We start from the raw sequence: 15829 nt of genomic DNA, 5'->3' as shown, positions 1-15829 counted from the left end.
GGCATTTTGTCGCCTGCTGCAAGGGTGCAACTTCTCCTCTTGCCAAGTCTCCAAACCAACCACTATTTTTCCACCAGCAATACACCTTCCTGCTCAGTTCTATAACGCAAGATGGTGCATGTGGCTTCCCACAGGAGGAAGAGGCTCCCATGAGTCATGGGCCACCTCTGTTTTTCCCTTGTACATTATATTATTGAGAATGAYGTTTGTAGGCTCTTAGTGAATCCCTTTCCCCAAATGCTATTGGATAGGATGCAATGTGTCAGGTCTTTTGCATTAATTCAGTGAAGCAATAGCAAGACACTGAATTTGCCGCCCCTAAAGCTCTAATTGAAGACCGTTGGAATGTAACAAGATGAGGATGACCTCTTTTTATATCTTCTCCTGTTTTCCCGCTGCAGAAAGTTAGTACTAGTTTGAACTGTGGTTGCCATTAATGAAAAATTCCACTATTTTTATTAAATTTCAGATTCACTTCAGCTTGCATGAAAAACAATGATATTGGATTTCTTTTAAAATTAACAATGTATGTAACGTTGTAAAAAAGGCTGACATTTACTTAGTGCCTGCGAGCAAAGAGACTGCGAGGCAGACAGCAAACTGAGGAGTTTCTTTACCTTATCCTGCAGCCTGTGGATGTGGTTAGGAGACATGGGGYGAGGTGGCTTAGGGTGGATTGCACAGTTAGGATAGAAGCCAGCAAACACAGTCACTATCGCTACCTTTTGCCAGTAGGAGAGCATCAGAGGTCTTGGGAGGGAAGGAGGAAAATTTAAAAATAAAAAAAAAATAAAAAATAAAATTAGAATTTATTTTAGCAGCTGTCCTGGATATCTGTCAAGACAAGAGGGAACTCAGGTGAAGTCAGGGATCTTGGTTCAAGGATGCAGAAGATTTGAACCAGTGTTGGGACTATCTGACTAGAGAGTGGACAAGGAGGATCACAGAGCAAGGAGCTGGGTAGTGGGACAGGAAAGAAATTGAGATACTATTCTAATTTAATTTATTATTTTTAAAGTGTTTTTGCTTAGAATAGAAAATTATGGACTTAGTCTTTTGTATTAGATTCTGTTAAAATGTATTCTCTGTAGAAAGTCTGCATTGCAATGAGGAGAATCCTTATAGAAATGAGGAAGGTGCATTAATACTTTTAAAAAACAGTAGGATTTCTAGAGATTATATACTGCCTTTTGAATTGAGAGGAAATGTCTTGTCCCCAGTGAAGTCACCTGATGTTGGTCTTTGACTTCAGCTTCAGTCCAAAGGCCACAAACATTCCCAGTACCAATGTAACTTCATACCTGTTCACAGACATCAGGGACAGGGTGATGTTTGGCAGAGATCAATGAGTTTTATGCTGGTCGTGTTAATTAAGTCTAGGGCAAACTGGAACCAGCTGCTTTCAAGGAAAGTCCTCAGATCACCAGGAACATGATCTTGTGGCCAAGTGTAGTCATCGTCTTCTTACCTTATTCCTCCTAACTTTATCTGATGTGCATAGCTACTGTTATTAAGCAGGATTATTGACTTTGTAATTTCTTTTCTTTATGCAATCCACAATAGAAAAGGCACTGCCCTACAAGATAGGGAGATAAAGCAGGTTATGCATKTGTCTGAGGGTAGTAGTGAGTGTGTGTGGTACATGACATTCGTTCTCATTTCAGGCTGAGTCTCCATCCTCATCTGTGGTGTAGGGATGTTCTCCTTATGCAGAGCAAATAGAGAACCAGRGACCTTGGCCAGAGCCTCCTTCTGTCCTTGTGGCTCTTTGACACAATGGATGGCCTGCAGGGCGAAGAAACCACATTTAAACTGATGAGGGGGTTAAAACTAAGACAGAGTGGTGGGTGACACAGGGTGAGAGAGCCCTGGAACAGGCTGCCCAGAGAGGTTGTGGAGTCTCTTTCTCTGGAGATCTTCAAAACCCRCCTGGATGCCGCCCTGTGCCCCGTGCTCTGGGTGTCCCTGCTGGAGCAGGAAGGTTGGACTAGATGATCTCTAGAGGTCCCTTCCAACCTCAACCATTCTGTGATTCTGTGACTCAGCTCAGCATCTGGCTTGAACCATTCTTGAGTCAGACCCTGCACATGCTGAGCTTAGCCAAGGACGCAGGCACTGGAAGATACCAAAGGGACATAGGGATCTCGGATGGGAGCCGGCATGCCGGCCGCTCCTGCTGCTGCCGGGGGCTGTGGTGCTTGGCTCCTCCGTGTGTCACCACGCAGAGCTCGGCACCTTCASCCTGCCCGCCGAGCCTCCTGCCTTGCTGCAGAGCTGCAGGAACCTTTCCAGAAACCCTCTGCAGGGCTGCTCTGCTTGCGGGCTCTCCTGGCCCCGTTGTTCATGTCCTTAGCCTGGCAGAGTCCCCGCCAAATGCATCTGCAGAGCCTTGTTGAACCTGCCGTGGAGCAGGCTTTGGTGCTCATCTGCCAAGATGTATAAGGTGACTGGCTGAATTGTGACTTGCTGAATCCAGCATGCAACTGTAGACTGTTATAAGTATGACCCCGTACACTCTGGCCTATAAACTGGGCTGTCTGGAGATGGGAAAAGAATTATCCCACCTGGAAATGCACCCCAGTACTGAGGTGCTAAGGGAGACTCTGCAAGGAAACTCATGCAAAGGTCTGCGCACCGTTAAAACATCAGTGACACAAATCCCTTGCTCTTGGACTAGACTAACTGTAAATATACATGTTCCTCTTCCACCCCAGCTCCCTAGGTACCAGGCAAAAAGCAGGATTTCACAGGATCAGATGTCACATTTAAATTCCTTCCTTACGACGAGGGCTGTGAGACGTTGCCACGAATTTCTCCCATTACCTGTCTTGGCTGTTTGCAGTGTTGGTTTGGTTTGCTCCTGCTTTGAACTCTTGCACATGTTAAGCAGAACGTAAAGATGTCTCAGGGTGCACAGACCTTTTTTTCCCAAACTGAAACCCAAGCTGTCTCCTTGGGATCTGAAACTTCACATACCCTTTGTTACTTTATCTTTATTACTGTTGTGACCTTCTCTTTGTAGGTTTTGGTTGCTACTTCCTTCAGGTGCTTTCAGTTTTTCCAGTTCTTTACCACTGGCTTGATTTTCATAATCCAGACTGTAAATCTGTTACTCCCATGCTGAAAGACCTGGTGTGGCCTCCAACAAAGCGGTTGATCAGCTAAAGAATGATTCTGCTAACATAAAAGTCTATAGAGGGTATAGCTCCATTTTTGAGCTGTTTTTGAATTCTACCCCACTTTTTTTTTTTTGTCACTGAGATGTCTCTCAGAAATGCCCAGCGTTTTTTCTTRTTATAAGCTGTGTGCTCTAAATTGAGTGTCCAGCCTTTGCAGCACGTGGCATTTGCAACGCACAGGATCATTTAGTGACGGACCGRGGTCTGGAAGTGATTTAGATCAACAACAGGAAGAATAATCCTCAAGCTCTGTGGCACAGAATTGATCAGCACGGTGTTTAGCCAGTGTCCCCAACCATACGCGCCGTGGTGCAGGCAGCTCGGGAAGGATCCTCCAGAAATGGAGTGTTTTTCCCTAGCCGAGGCCAGCTGGTTGGGCTAGGCAGAGCTGCATGACAGGTATGAGCCCAGTGGGGGTTCTCTTACCTCTGTCATTATGAAATACGTATGAAACAGGAATATGAAAACCTGTCTTTAGAACCAGGTCTTTTCTCTTCCTGGATCAGGTTCCTCGTTGGCTGTATGATACCATGCAAAATCCGAGACCCTATTTTTTTTTTCCCCCAAGGGCTCTGCCATACAGCTGCACTGATTTTGCTGGTCTTCCATGATCTACAAGGGTACAATTCCGCAGAATTCAGTGGAAACAATTGAAATTTTGAATTAGGTGGTAAGTCAGGGTAGAATTTATCCCACATGTAATTACTGTTGCCTTGTTATTTTAGAATGTGCCCGTGTAATTGTGTTTGGTTTTATCTTTGGCAAAGCATTTCGAGATACTCACATAAAGGGTGCTGTGTAAGTGTATACGATTGGCTGATTGATTCTGATTAGTGGTTAGGAATTATAAATAACCAAACAGCAGCTAACCAATCTCCTCTTCCTATGCAGCCGTAGTAATAAATAATAAGTGCATATTTTTGAAAGGCTTTTATTCTTAGAAGGAAAAGAAAAAGATATAATAGCTTTTTTTTTAATATGTCACATAATTTATTCTGACAAACAGATGTATTTTGTTGTTGCCATTATCATTTGATGAAATACTTTAAAGCTGGTCCAAGGTGGTGCATTTTCAAATATAATATATACAGTACATCTAGCAGTTAACAAAATTTGGATGTGTAGCATAGAATGGTCATTATTTTTACTGAAAAAAATAAAGGCACTAATTACTTACAGACAAGATACTTAGCACAAACAGATAAGCTTCAAAATGAAAAATTCTCGGTTTATGATAATTATGTTCTCTGCTTTGTTTTCAGAGACTGATAATTTGAGGCTTTAAAATCACCAGGAAGCCATTAATTGGAATTCTTCAATAAAAAATAAATTACATAGAAGTTCATGATGAGTTGTAAAAGCACAGAGACTGTATTATGCAGTGAGCGACATGGCTCTACTATTTATAGACATGCACAGCTATGTCTAACAGCAAAACTGTAAAGAATTTGAGATGTGCAGATAGCAATTATTCACAGATCCCGACGATCCGCAGATATTTCAAATAACTGCTTTTAGCAGATCAGCTATCCAATAAAAGCAGGGCTTTATTTCCAAGTGGCACTTTTCTAACATGTTGCTTCTTGTTTTTGACATCTTATGTGACATTATTCTCCAGAGCCACTTATAATGAGCAGCTACGGATATCCATGTACTGGAGTAGATGCTCCACTCTGCTCATGTGCATGTTGATAGGCGTGGAAGGGGTTGCTCTTGTTGGAGGGTCAGTGTGGTCCTTCCTTCTAGACCAGGCTCAGATCCTGAAGTCTGTGGTGGCTGCCCAAAGGAAAACACGCAGTTTCTCTTTCTTGCCCAGTTCTCCACTCTCTCCTTGTCATCTCCTTTCACCTGGGGCCAAACCCTTAGTTGTCTTCAGCAGCAGCAGGAATAGGTCCTGTTAAAGCTSATAAATCAGGTTCAAGGACTGTGGATCCGAGAGGATCAATCAGTGCTCAACGGCAGCAATTACGACGTTTCTCTTGGCTTGTGCAGGCCTGGACAGAGCCTTGTTGGGACATTGTAAGATCTTTTGGGAGGACTGAGGAGAATTGCTACCGAGTGCTTGTGGCCATCCATGCAGCTGCACAAGGGCAGTGTCCACATGGCACAGCGGTGTGGAGAGCACCACGTTTCAGCTGCTCTCTGCTGGGAGCAAGTCTCAAAAGAGTGGGAGACACTGTAAAACTTACTGCTTTATTTAAGCAGCTTTATGCTGCTTTCTGCCTTTTCCAGCAGTTCTTTCAGTCCCGTCAGGAGACTGGTCTTTCCCATCTCCTGAGTCAGGCCTGACACCACTTTGCCCTAGCTGAGGATCTAGGCCAGAGACTCGAGAGTTGGAAGCACTAATGCACCTCAGGTAATTGTTTGGCGTGGATGGGTATAAGAGGATGTTATATTCAAGCTATGCTCTTTCCATGACCACTGACACCCTGGCTTCCAGCAAGAAGTTCTCTAGATAAAGCAAGCAATAAAAGTGATCATAGGGATCCTTGACATATGCCACCCAGCAAAGGAAACATAGCAAATTTCTGCTCATTCACTAGTGAGCTCAAGGGGATGCACAAAAGAGTTAAGTGGCCTTGGTAGAGCCTGGTCTAAAGTTACACTTCAGGAAGGCTGAGAAAGTATTTCCAGGGGACATGATCAAAGGCTTTCTCTGTTCAATGCCCATATAATACAGTCTCACATAGGTAATGTTCATGGGCTAGTGCAGAATAAACATAATCCATCTGGCTGAATTAATTCTCCCAGTATCAGGAAATGCAGAGTAGCAAACTATGTGGTTTAATATTTTGTGGCTAAAATTAATCAAGGTATCAGCTGATGTGTTTTCTCTCCTGTTTGTTTAAATCTGACTTAATGTGCTCGCAGTGAAGCCAGGACAATGCAAGCCCAAGGAGACAAGGATAATGTGAAACAATAGCAGTCGGAGTCTGCAGGGAGAATGCTGTAGTGTCAAGATGAAATGACATAGTGTCAAGAGACAAAGCCATACAGTAAAAATATTGGGTCTCTGCTGGCACTTGAAGAGTATCGTAATTCTTAGAGAATAAAACCTACCATAAATCATATGAAATCAATTGGTAAGAGATCTCGGAGAGATTAAAAAATGTTCCCTCACATTCATTAGTAAAGGTGGCTTCTGTCCAAATCTGGTTGTTGGTGTGGTCCAACTTTGATAAATCTTCTCTTACCCATCAAAAAGAAACACCTCTTAATGAGCTACCGTCCTGTGTATGTTTTAGTTTCCAAATTGCTAAAGTAGAAATACAGAATTCCCCAGAAATGACAATGCTGCTCAGAGGACAGGCTACCCCCTGTAGTATTTTAAAATACCTTTTTTTTTCCTTTGTGGATTCCCAGAAGTTTCTGATGTCAGACTGATCCTGTGACATGAACTCTCCATCATATTAAAATTGTAGCAATAAATCGTAGCCTTTGTTTGCATGTATTGCAGTACTGCAAGTAGCTGCAAGAAAATATTTATATATGGTTATTTGGTATTAGGCACTTAAAAATTAGTGGCTTGTAATTGTAGAAGGATTGTGATTACAAGGCACCAAGAGATCCCACTTAAAGTGGATCTTCCAGTGGAAGAGCTACTTTTCAACAAGATGTTTCCTCCTCTGATCCGTGATATGGACCTTGGGATATACAATGCAGAGAGAGTAAAACACTGTAAAAGGCAAATAAAACAGGGGATCAGCTCCTGTTTTTTCCTATTCCCAGTCTTTTCCACTGTCTTTGTATAGATAGAGGAGAGCTAAGTAGCAGGGCAAAAATGATGCTTGGTGGCTTTTCTGTGGCTGTGAATACACACAGACAATCCAGAGGAGGGATCTTCCCAGCATGTCTAGACTAGTTAAAAAAACAAAGGTTAAGATGCCCATGTTCTCTCCATGGCCTTTGAGGTGCCCATTCTCTCTCCATGGCCTTTGAGAGAACCTGGGTGATCAGAGTCTGATCAGAGTCTGATGGCCTGAACCCATCCTACGTGACAACTGGAGGTTGGAGAACAAGAAGGGTGAGTGTGTATGGATATCCAGGCCAGGGTCTCACTGGAGTATTTTGTTCCCAGCAAATTTTGCAGACTCTAAACTGGGAAGGAGCTTGAGCTTCACTTGCGCTCTCATCTCCTGATAAAGTCATCCTGCAAACACCGAAAGTGCATGTGCCCTGCTGTTGGCGTGCCTCGACAATCAGTTGTGCCCAGTTTCCATACGTGTGGCTGTAGGATRTCCTTGGCTCTCCTAAGTCCAACAGGTCCTGCAGGATCTCCCAAGCCCCTGCAGTGGGTAAGGGAGACCAGGCAGGAGAACACCCAAGGTAGAGGCTGCCCCAGCAGCAGCCAAGAGAGCGGTGCAGAAGAGCTGTCAAGAGCACACACAACCTGGCTTTGCTCTGCTCCTGCACCCCTGGAGTTTGCAGCTCAGCCAGTTCTCCATCCTGAAATGTCCCACATCTCCTGTCCAGTCACAAACCCCACAGCTCTCCCAAGAACATCAGTGACATTTCTGCCATCTCTCCAAATTACTCTCAGCAGAGTGGCTTTTGGGCCAATGGCAGCAATGCTGCTAAAGGTCATTTCATGGACCTTGGTGCTCCGTTTTATTTACTTAGTTTATTCAGGTTGCAACTAGCCATGCTTGCGATGGAGGTGGGACACATTTAATACATTTGTCACATCACAGCCGGTCAAGCTCCAGTCTCCCAACAGCTACCAGGATTTGGGTATTTTTAAGAAGCATTAGAGGAAATGAAAGAAAGGAGTTGAGAATATTTTTTGATATGCCAGAATTTTCAAAGGATTTCTGAAATTTAATGAACTCATTTAATAGGCATAATTGTCTTGAGTACATGTGAAAAAAAACTTCTGAAATAGCAGAATTAGGCATGCTCCATTTTGTAGCCTTTCAATGACCTCCAGCAAACGTGTGACCCAGATATGAGAGCCTCCTGTCCACTTGCATAAACATGATGCTTTAAAAAAGCAGGGAGGGGGGAAATAAAAGAATTGTCCTCTTAATGGCACATAGAGAGAGACATACTGCAAATGCAAAACATATTCAGAAGCAGATAGAGAATTGCCTCAAGACTCTGCACTCTGAAACTCGGCCACATCCTGCTAGACTGAGGGTTTTGATGGAGGTGGACCTTCAGTCAAAACCACTCTGGATTCTCTTGCGCAGAGGCTCAAATGATAGGGAGGYGCTCAGCTTTCCCTTGGCCCATAAAAACCTCTGCTTTAATGCCTGAGTGATGTCCAAAATGCCTTTAAACAATATATTAAGGATTACGTTGTAGCACACAGGACTTTTTATTTCCTGGCCTTCGTCGTGGATATGCACAGGTTGTAAAGTGAAAAGCAATGACCGTGTCAGCTAGGAGGGAGGTGGTCGCTGCCTTCCCTTGGCACACCTGTTACAGCAAGAGGAAAAGCTATTTATGTCAGGATAATTTTTAAAAATCTCATTAATTAGCATTAATTTTTAATACGTAATTAATTTAATAGCACCTGCTTTTCCTGTTCCCTTGGTCAAAATGGGCTCTGTGGCCGGATTCTGACCACAGATTTATTAGCCATTGCTCACAAAGGGAGGCGAGTGGATCTTGATTAGCTTGGGCCCACTATTACCACAGTAGCAAGTCCCGATTGGCAAGACTCTGGGTTAATATGAGTCCTTAGGACAAGGGTATCAGGGTCCTGCCAGACCTCATGGGCTCAGGCTGTTGTTGCTGGCCCCGCTAATCACAGGCTGCTGATCCAGCCTCATGCCTATCAGGTTGCTGCTCCCCACATCATTACAAGCGAGGTTTAATTAAAAACAAGAGCTAGCAAAGTGTTGCTGGAATTTAAAATTATATGCCATTAGTTATTAGCCACTATGAATTAGGTAGACATTGTTTCAAGGAGAGCAATTTCCACATAGGGCTCTGTTAAAACGAGGTGGCTTGGGGGACTGCACAACTTTCCAAAACCAGGATAGCTGGATTTCTCAGAAGAGTCCTTATTGGGGTTGTACACATGACCAAGATTTAGCATTGTTCATGTTTGCTTGCAGCAATGATACTTTTATGTCTATGAAAACTCATTTTTCATTTTAACAATAATTCACAGGCAGGAAAAAGAACATCTCCCCTTTTTTTTTTTTTGTTTTTTTTTTCTTTTCTTTTTGGTTATTTGTTTGGGTTTTTTTTCCTTTATTGAGCCAAACATGGGAACAAAATATTGGGCCAAATTATATTCTGATTTTGCAACTTTAAAATCTGCCTTTGCGAGTTAGTGCTGAATTTRGTTCATTCCCCTCAGGCATTTTCCATGCAATAAAAATTGTATTTCTTTTTTTTTTCCCCTCTCTTGCCATTTGGGGAAAATGAAAACTCAAAAGAGAGAACTAAGTCAATTGTTAGATTAAAATTTTCTTTACTCTTAGCAGTGTAAAAATATACAGAAGGCACACCCTGAGTATCTTKCTTGGAAATCTACATTATCAGTGTCACTAGCACTGCTAATAGAGATAAGGTATTTTGAGTGGTGGTAGACAGTGATTAAAAAAATGAGAAAGGAATATGAGACTTTGAGACTTTAATGCTTTTGGTCAACAGTCTAAGGAGGGACCATGTGAATTTGGTCTGAGGAGCCTCCTTCTCTGTTACTTTTGCTGCTTCCACAACCCCATACGGAAGAGGAAAAGAGTATTTGAGCTATGGTAGGTGTAAATCTAGGCAAATTCAACCAAGTTTTATTATGTGGGAATGGGAGAAGCATTCACATTATATTTTGCAATATCTTCATAGGTACTTAGATATAAAGTCTTGAAGGTGATGTATATAGATAGATTGCTCTATACTAGTGAATTGGAAATTTAAGGTACCATGGATAATGTAACTTTTATTGAGCTTACAAATGTAGAATACAAACCACAGCCTTTAACACAAAAAGAGGGAAGAAAAGGCTCCTCAGCATCAAAGTTTTTATGTTAATTCAATAAAAACTATTACTATATCTATATCTATCATCACTACCTTTTTCTAAAAGCCAGTAGGGTTGAAGGCTGTTTCAGTCTGCGGTCGACACATTTCTTTAGAATGAATATATTATTTTTTTCAGAGGTTAACTGAGAAACAAATTGCTGATGTGAGTCTATATGGTGTGCGTATGTTTTCCAGTGTCTGCAAGTCAGAAAGAAGATAGCAAGGGAATGTAAATGCTCATTATTGTTTATCGTTGAATGTGGCAAAGGAACAGAAATTAAAGAGGCTTGGGGGAAGTGAGCAGCTGTAGCTTTACTGACACCAATAACTTTTCATGAGGGTGGGTCAGAGCATCGGGGATGTCAGAACCTTGTTCCTGCCCTTTTGAACTTATTTCTGTAGATCACGACAAAATGGAGAAGTGAAAGAAAGATACTCCTCGCTCAAGCAGGGCAAAGAGGAAACCAGCCACTCATGCAAATATTTCAGATGAGAAGTTAACAACACACCCTTCTCACATCCGCTGGGAGAGCCGCGTTGAGCAGCACTGTTGGGTTTGAGAGACAGAAACAGGTACAAAGTAATATGGGGAGAAGAGGAGCTTCTGCATGCCACTCCTGTGAAGTGCCAACTAGGAATATAGGAATAGGTGCCAGCCTTGCAGGTGCATTAAGTGTGAACGTAATGAACTGGGGAAGGTCTCTGCTGGCCCCTGCAACCTCATGTGTGAGTGGTGGGGCCGAGTGGTCCTGGGTAGGGTGACAATCCCAGTGGGCAACTGCTGTCCCAGGGTGGTGGCTGGGGACGTGGGGCCACCGCGTGTCSCGTGCCGTGAGCCCTCCCTTGGTGCTGGTGAGGGCTCGGGATGATGGAGCAGTGGTGGCTGGTGGTGGCTGTGCCCGTGCAGCCTTGAGGAGGTGGCCGTGGGGTTTTCCACTGCACTCTGCTCTGCAGGTGTCACAAGCAGTGCCACCCACCCCACAAGGACAGTTCGGCGCCTGTCTGCTGCTCAAGTGGTCGTGGTTGAAGTCCCTCTGGACTGCAGAGATGCTGCGTGTTGAGGTCGTGGGGCACTGCCTTGTCTACAATCTGTTTTTTAAAAGTGGTATCAAAACGAGAAGTGAGAAACAGCTGGCGTACTCACGGACCTTTCGTGAAAAGATGGCCTTCAGCTTGCTGGCCTGGGTAGAGAAGTAAGTTCATTTGCAAAACCTCGGGCCCCCCACAGTGATAGCGGGCAGTCTTTTCACTCATTTTGAGAAATGGTGATAGCAAGAGACACTGAGGCTTCGGTGACGCCAAATGTGTTTTGCTCTCATGGATTAAAATAAGCCACTGCTGCAGCCAGAAGATTTCTGCTGAGGTCAACGTGTGCTTCTTGTCACCTGCTAGCTACTTGGGTTTTATTTGTTACTGTGGTACCTCAAAGTCCCAGCTGAGACGGAGGTCCCACTGGGAGAGGAACCACACACACCCCAGTGGAGAAAACCATTTGCTGTCTCACAGAAATTGCAAGTTAAATAGAGAACATCGTGAGGGAAAATAAGCTGAGCGACTTTCCCAGGGTCACCCAGGCAGCTGGTGGCAGCTCTGGGAATAGACCTTAAATCTCCCTGTGGCCAGGTAGGTGGCCTAGGCACTAAGTCATGCTGCTTTTTCCTTGCGTGCTGAGCATGTGGCAGCCTGGCGTGTGTAGGTTTCATGGTAGCTGTTAAAGCCCAGCAAAGGAGTCCTTTTTTTATGAACATGTGCATGGCCAGGGTTACCTTATTACAAATCGGTTGCATCTGCTTCAGAAGTTGAGCTGCCTGGTGCGGATACCAGTTGGAAAGCTGGCAACAGCTGGATTTCTGGAGAGCGTAGCTGCTGGTTGAAGGCCCGCTCACCTAAGAGAAGGTATTTTACGTGAGGCAATGTCTTAATTGAAATGTGAAGATCTCTTGTTTTATGTCAAGAAACACATTTTCAAAAAGAGGAATGGGTAAGTACTATCCACTGAAAGTCTCCAGRGTGAAAGAAGTCATCAGTATCACTGGAAAAAGGTGCCCTGGTGCCCTGTCCATGTTTCTCACTCCGTGCTCTGGTGACAATTTGTGAGCAGCAGATAACCTTATTTTAATAAACCTGGTGCTATCTAGTACTTCCTTTATTTTTTCTAACCCTTATTACCCACTTTTCAATTGTCCAGAATTTGCTGGTATTCAGAATAGGATACTTCCCAAAAAAGTCTTTGTATGTTCTATAGTTTAGACCAAAATTTGATCATCTGTGGTTTTTTTTTTTGAAAGTCCCGRTGATATTTAGTTGTCTGATTCTCCCAAACAGTGAAGGTTGACTGGCTTTTCATGCCCATTCAATTTTCACCCTTGTGTGAATAAAGCTCCKAACGTTTGACTTTATTCTTCACCATGAAGAATTTAAAGGGTGTTAGCTTCTCTGGTAATAAATATTGCATATGCATAGTTACCTTCACATTTAGCAACTATAGGTAACATCTGTGCTATTTTGCTTCATATTCGGCATTTCTTGCTTTTCCAGCAGCAGTCATGCAATWTGAGTCCCAATTCTCACCTTATTTATTTATTTATTTATTTAGGTTTAACACTACTAGGTTACATAACCTTCCTGAAGTAAAAAGAGGTATGTTATGTCTGCTCAATCTGCTGCAAAAGAAGGAAAAATCCAAACCAGTTCAAAAAATTATTCTAGCATCCGCCCAAATCTTTTGGGAAAAGCCCTCCTTACACATATCTTAAATGCACAGGAAAAAAGTATTTTGATTGTACTCCATGGTACAGGCCACAGTGTTCATCCAAGCCTTTCCCTGCGTGGTCATCCTGGAAAATAAAATAAAATATGACGCTGAAATGATGAAAAGTCCTGTTTTTGAGGAAATATTCAAACGCGCTGTAGAAAATCCGCTAAAACTGGCGTGAGGCAGGAGGCAGGAGTTGCAGCCTGTCCCTTCAAAGAGAGCCTAGGAAATAACAAGTTGTTATAGCGGAGATAAAGGAGAAGCTGACCTCTGTGATAAGCATAGAGGTAGTTGAAACAAAGAAGCAATGAGGCAATTATCGAAACTCTCCTGGATGAAGTGGGTACAAGAGCTAATGTAGCCGAGCAGTGAATCTCAGCGACGAAAACGGATCATGAGCAGCTGCAGGGGTTACTGCTGCAGACTATATCAAAAAGAAGAAAAATGGATATTGCCTGCAGAGGGACTCTGCGCTTTATTGGAATTCCAGAAGTAGGTTCCAGCATAGGAATTCTTGAGAAGATGATTTTCCAACTACTTTAGATTCACTGCAAACAGGTTTCAAGCGATAAAATTCTTTGGGGGATACGGGTTATAATGAATGATCCGTTTTAGAACGGGAAACAAATAGTTGAATGTTGCCACGGTTTAGCAGCAAAAATACTATTGTTTCCAGATTTGTATTAATGATATGGAGTAGGAGGAGAATGGTGAGATGACAGCGTTTGTAAATGAGGGAAATGATCAAAGATCAACCGCAGTCCCAGGAGGAAGGGTGAGAACAGATTGAAAATACTAAAATCCAGCTCTGATTCTTATGCCCCCTAGGTTATTTTGTAATTTTTTTTTTTTTTGAAGAGTTGTCTAGGTACTTCCAGATAGTGCATTTTTTATGTGTAACTCTGCATACCTTTGTTATTTGGCCAGCAGTTAAATCCATCTTCAGCTGCTAGCACTGATGAGCCTGGAGTCAGGAGAGACTGAAATACTTAAGCCTTGTGAATGATGGCCAGCTCAAGTTATTTCAAGACTTTTGTCATGAATACAGCGCACCATGTGAGCAAATCTGGGCATTACTCACCACTTACAAGAACAAAGTAAAGAACAATATTTGAACAGAGTTTTCTAAACAGAGTCACATGAACAATACTTTGAAAGGAAAAATTTCCTGTCAAGAAACATTTATATGCAACACCAAGAAAGCAAATTTATCTACTCTGGAGATCTAGATCTGTAGGCAAAAAGATGCAAACTAGGAAATCCCAAAGCACAAAAAGAATTATATTGCTCAACTAGCATTGTATTTCTTCCATGATAATAATTATAAACAGACACAATACTTGATGGTTTACAGATTTATTTCTTTACTTAGTTCAACTAAAATTTGTAGAGCATTTCCCTTTATTTGTGGAATAATTGTCTTGTTCTTATGACATCCCAAAGCTTATGATCCAAAGCCTAGTGAGATCTTTCAGTCAAGGCCAGATGTCTCTGTGAAATAAGTACTACAATATCATCACACCTTATTGGATTCAATGCAAAAAATATTACTGAAATGTAATCACCAGTGCTAGACAGAAAAGATAGACTAGATGAGCAGAGTGGCTTCCTGTATCTTTGTATGGTCTGAAATGATTAATCTAGTAAATCTTCCCTTTACCATCTCTACGTCTGTAGAGATGTCAGAAACACAAGTTGCAATGACTTGCATGCTGGGGATTGCCAGGTAAAACTTTTCCCTTTCCAAACTGCCCAGACCCTATTGCAAGAAGGGCTCTGCTGCAGTGACCAGCTGCACTGAGCTTGGCATCGTTGCACTCACACCACGTGCTTTCTTCCACGTGCTGCTACTGCATGAACCCATGGATTTCTCCCGCTTTCAAAAACAAGGTAGTTCAGACTTCTGTCCTGAATGTCTCAAAAGAGCCTTGCTACTCAAAGGCGTTACTGTAAAGTTAAGATCTCTTTCACATAGTCATCAGCTGGGACGTGATGTGTTCACTCTGCTGGGATCTCATGTACCAGGTTAGATTGTCTCCAATACAGCAGCTTCCTTGTCTATGAAGGTGGAGGTAGATGCCATACTTGGGCTTTTAATCTGATAGAAAATTCCTCTGTGTGTGTGTACAAACCAAATATATCCTCCTGCAGTAATTTTGTCTCGAATTGTAGTCCTCACCAAACATCTTTATGCACTGTTCCAAGCGCTGTGCTTGGCAATAACATCTCATACAGTTGAGCCCCTTCTCCCCAGTGATCTTTCAGTTTGTCTTCTCATTTTTATCAGAATAGGCAGCTTTGTATGTAAAATCTGCTTTGGTTTTCACTGCTTTGTATTTGTGTAGGGCTTTTTGGGTTTGGAAATTGTGTTTTCCCTGTGGATTGTGTTCCTTCACCATGCCCATTTGGCCTGTGTCAGAAACTGGCTTGCATTCCCTGCAAGAAACTGGTTGCTGCCTTTTGCCTAGCAGCGAGTCTCACTGAGGGAGACCCACGGTGCCTGCAGGTCTTTTTGACTATTGCATGAAGACTTCAACAGAGAAACATGAAAAGAGAGCCTGTTTTTGCAGTATTAAATTAACCTCAATAACCATTTCTGCCCTTGAAACATTTTGGGAGCTCACAAGTCGAGTAACGCTGAAAACCGCTGCGACAAGGGTGCCAGCCACCACTGTGGGGCTCGCAGCACGTGCTGAGGAAAAATGGGAGATGACCTCTCATGTGTGGTTTGAAAGTCTGTGAAATATTCATTGGAAAACAGGTATGAAGATATAATATTTCCATAGAGTTAAAAAGAGACATGTTACTGGCATAATCCATTAATAGATAATTTAATATTCTGTACATATCTTAAATACAAGTAAYTCTGTGTTGCATAAGGGGTAAGTCATTCAGTCAATGCTATTGAGTGACTCAATGC

Source organism: Nothoprocta perdicaria, unplaced genomic scaffold, assembly GCF_003342845.1.
Source record: "Nothoprocta perdicaria isolate Ctin4 unplaced genomic scaffold, notPer1 scaffold_179, whole genome shotgun sequence".
In the NCBI taxonomy this organism is placed as follows: Eukaryota; Metazoa; Chordata; class Aves; order Tinamiformes; family Tinamidae; genus Nothoprocta; species Nothoprocta perdicaria.
Note: the sequence above shows the minus strand (reverse complement) of the source record.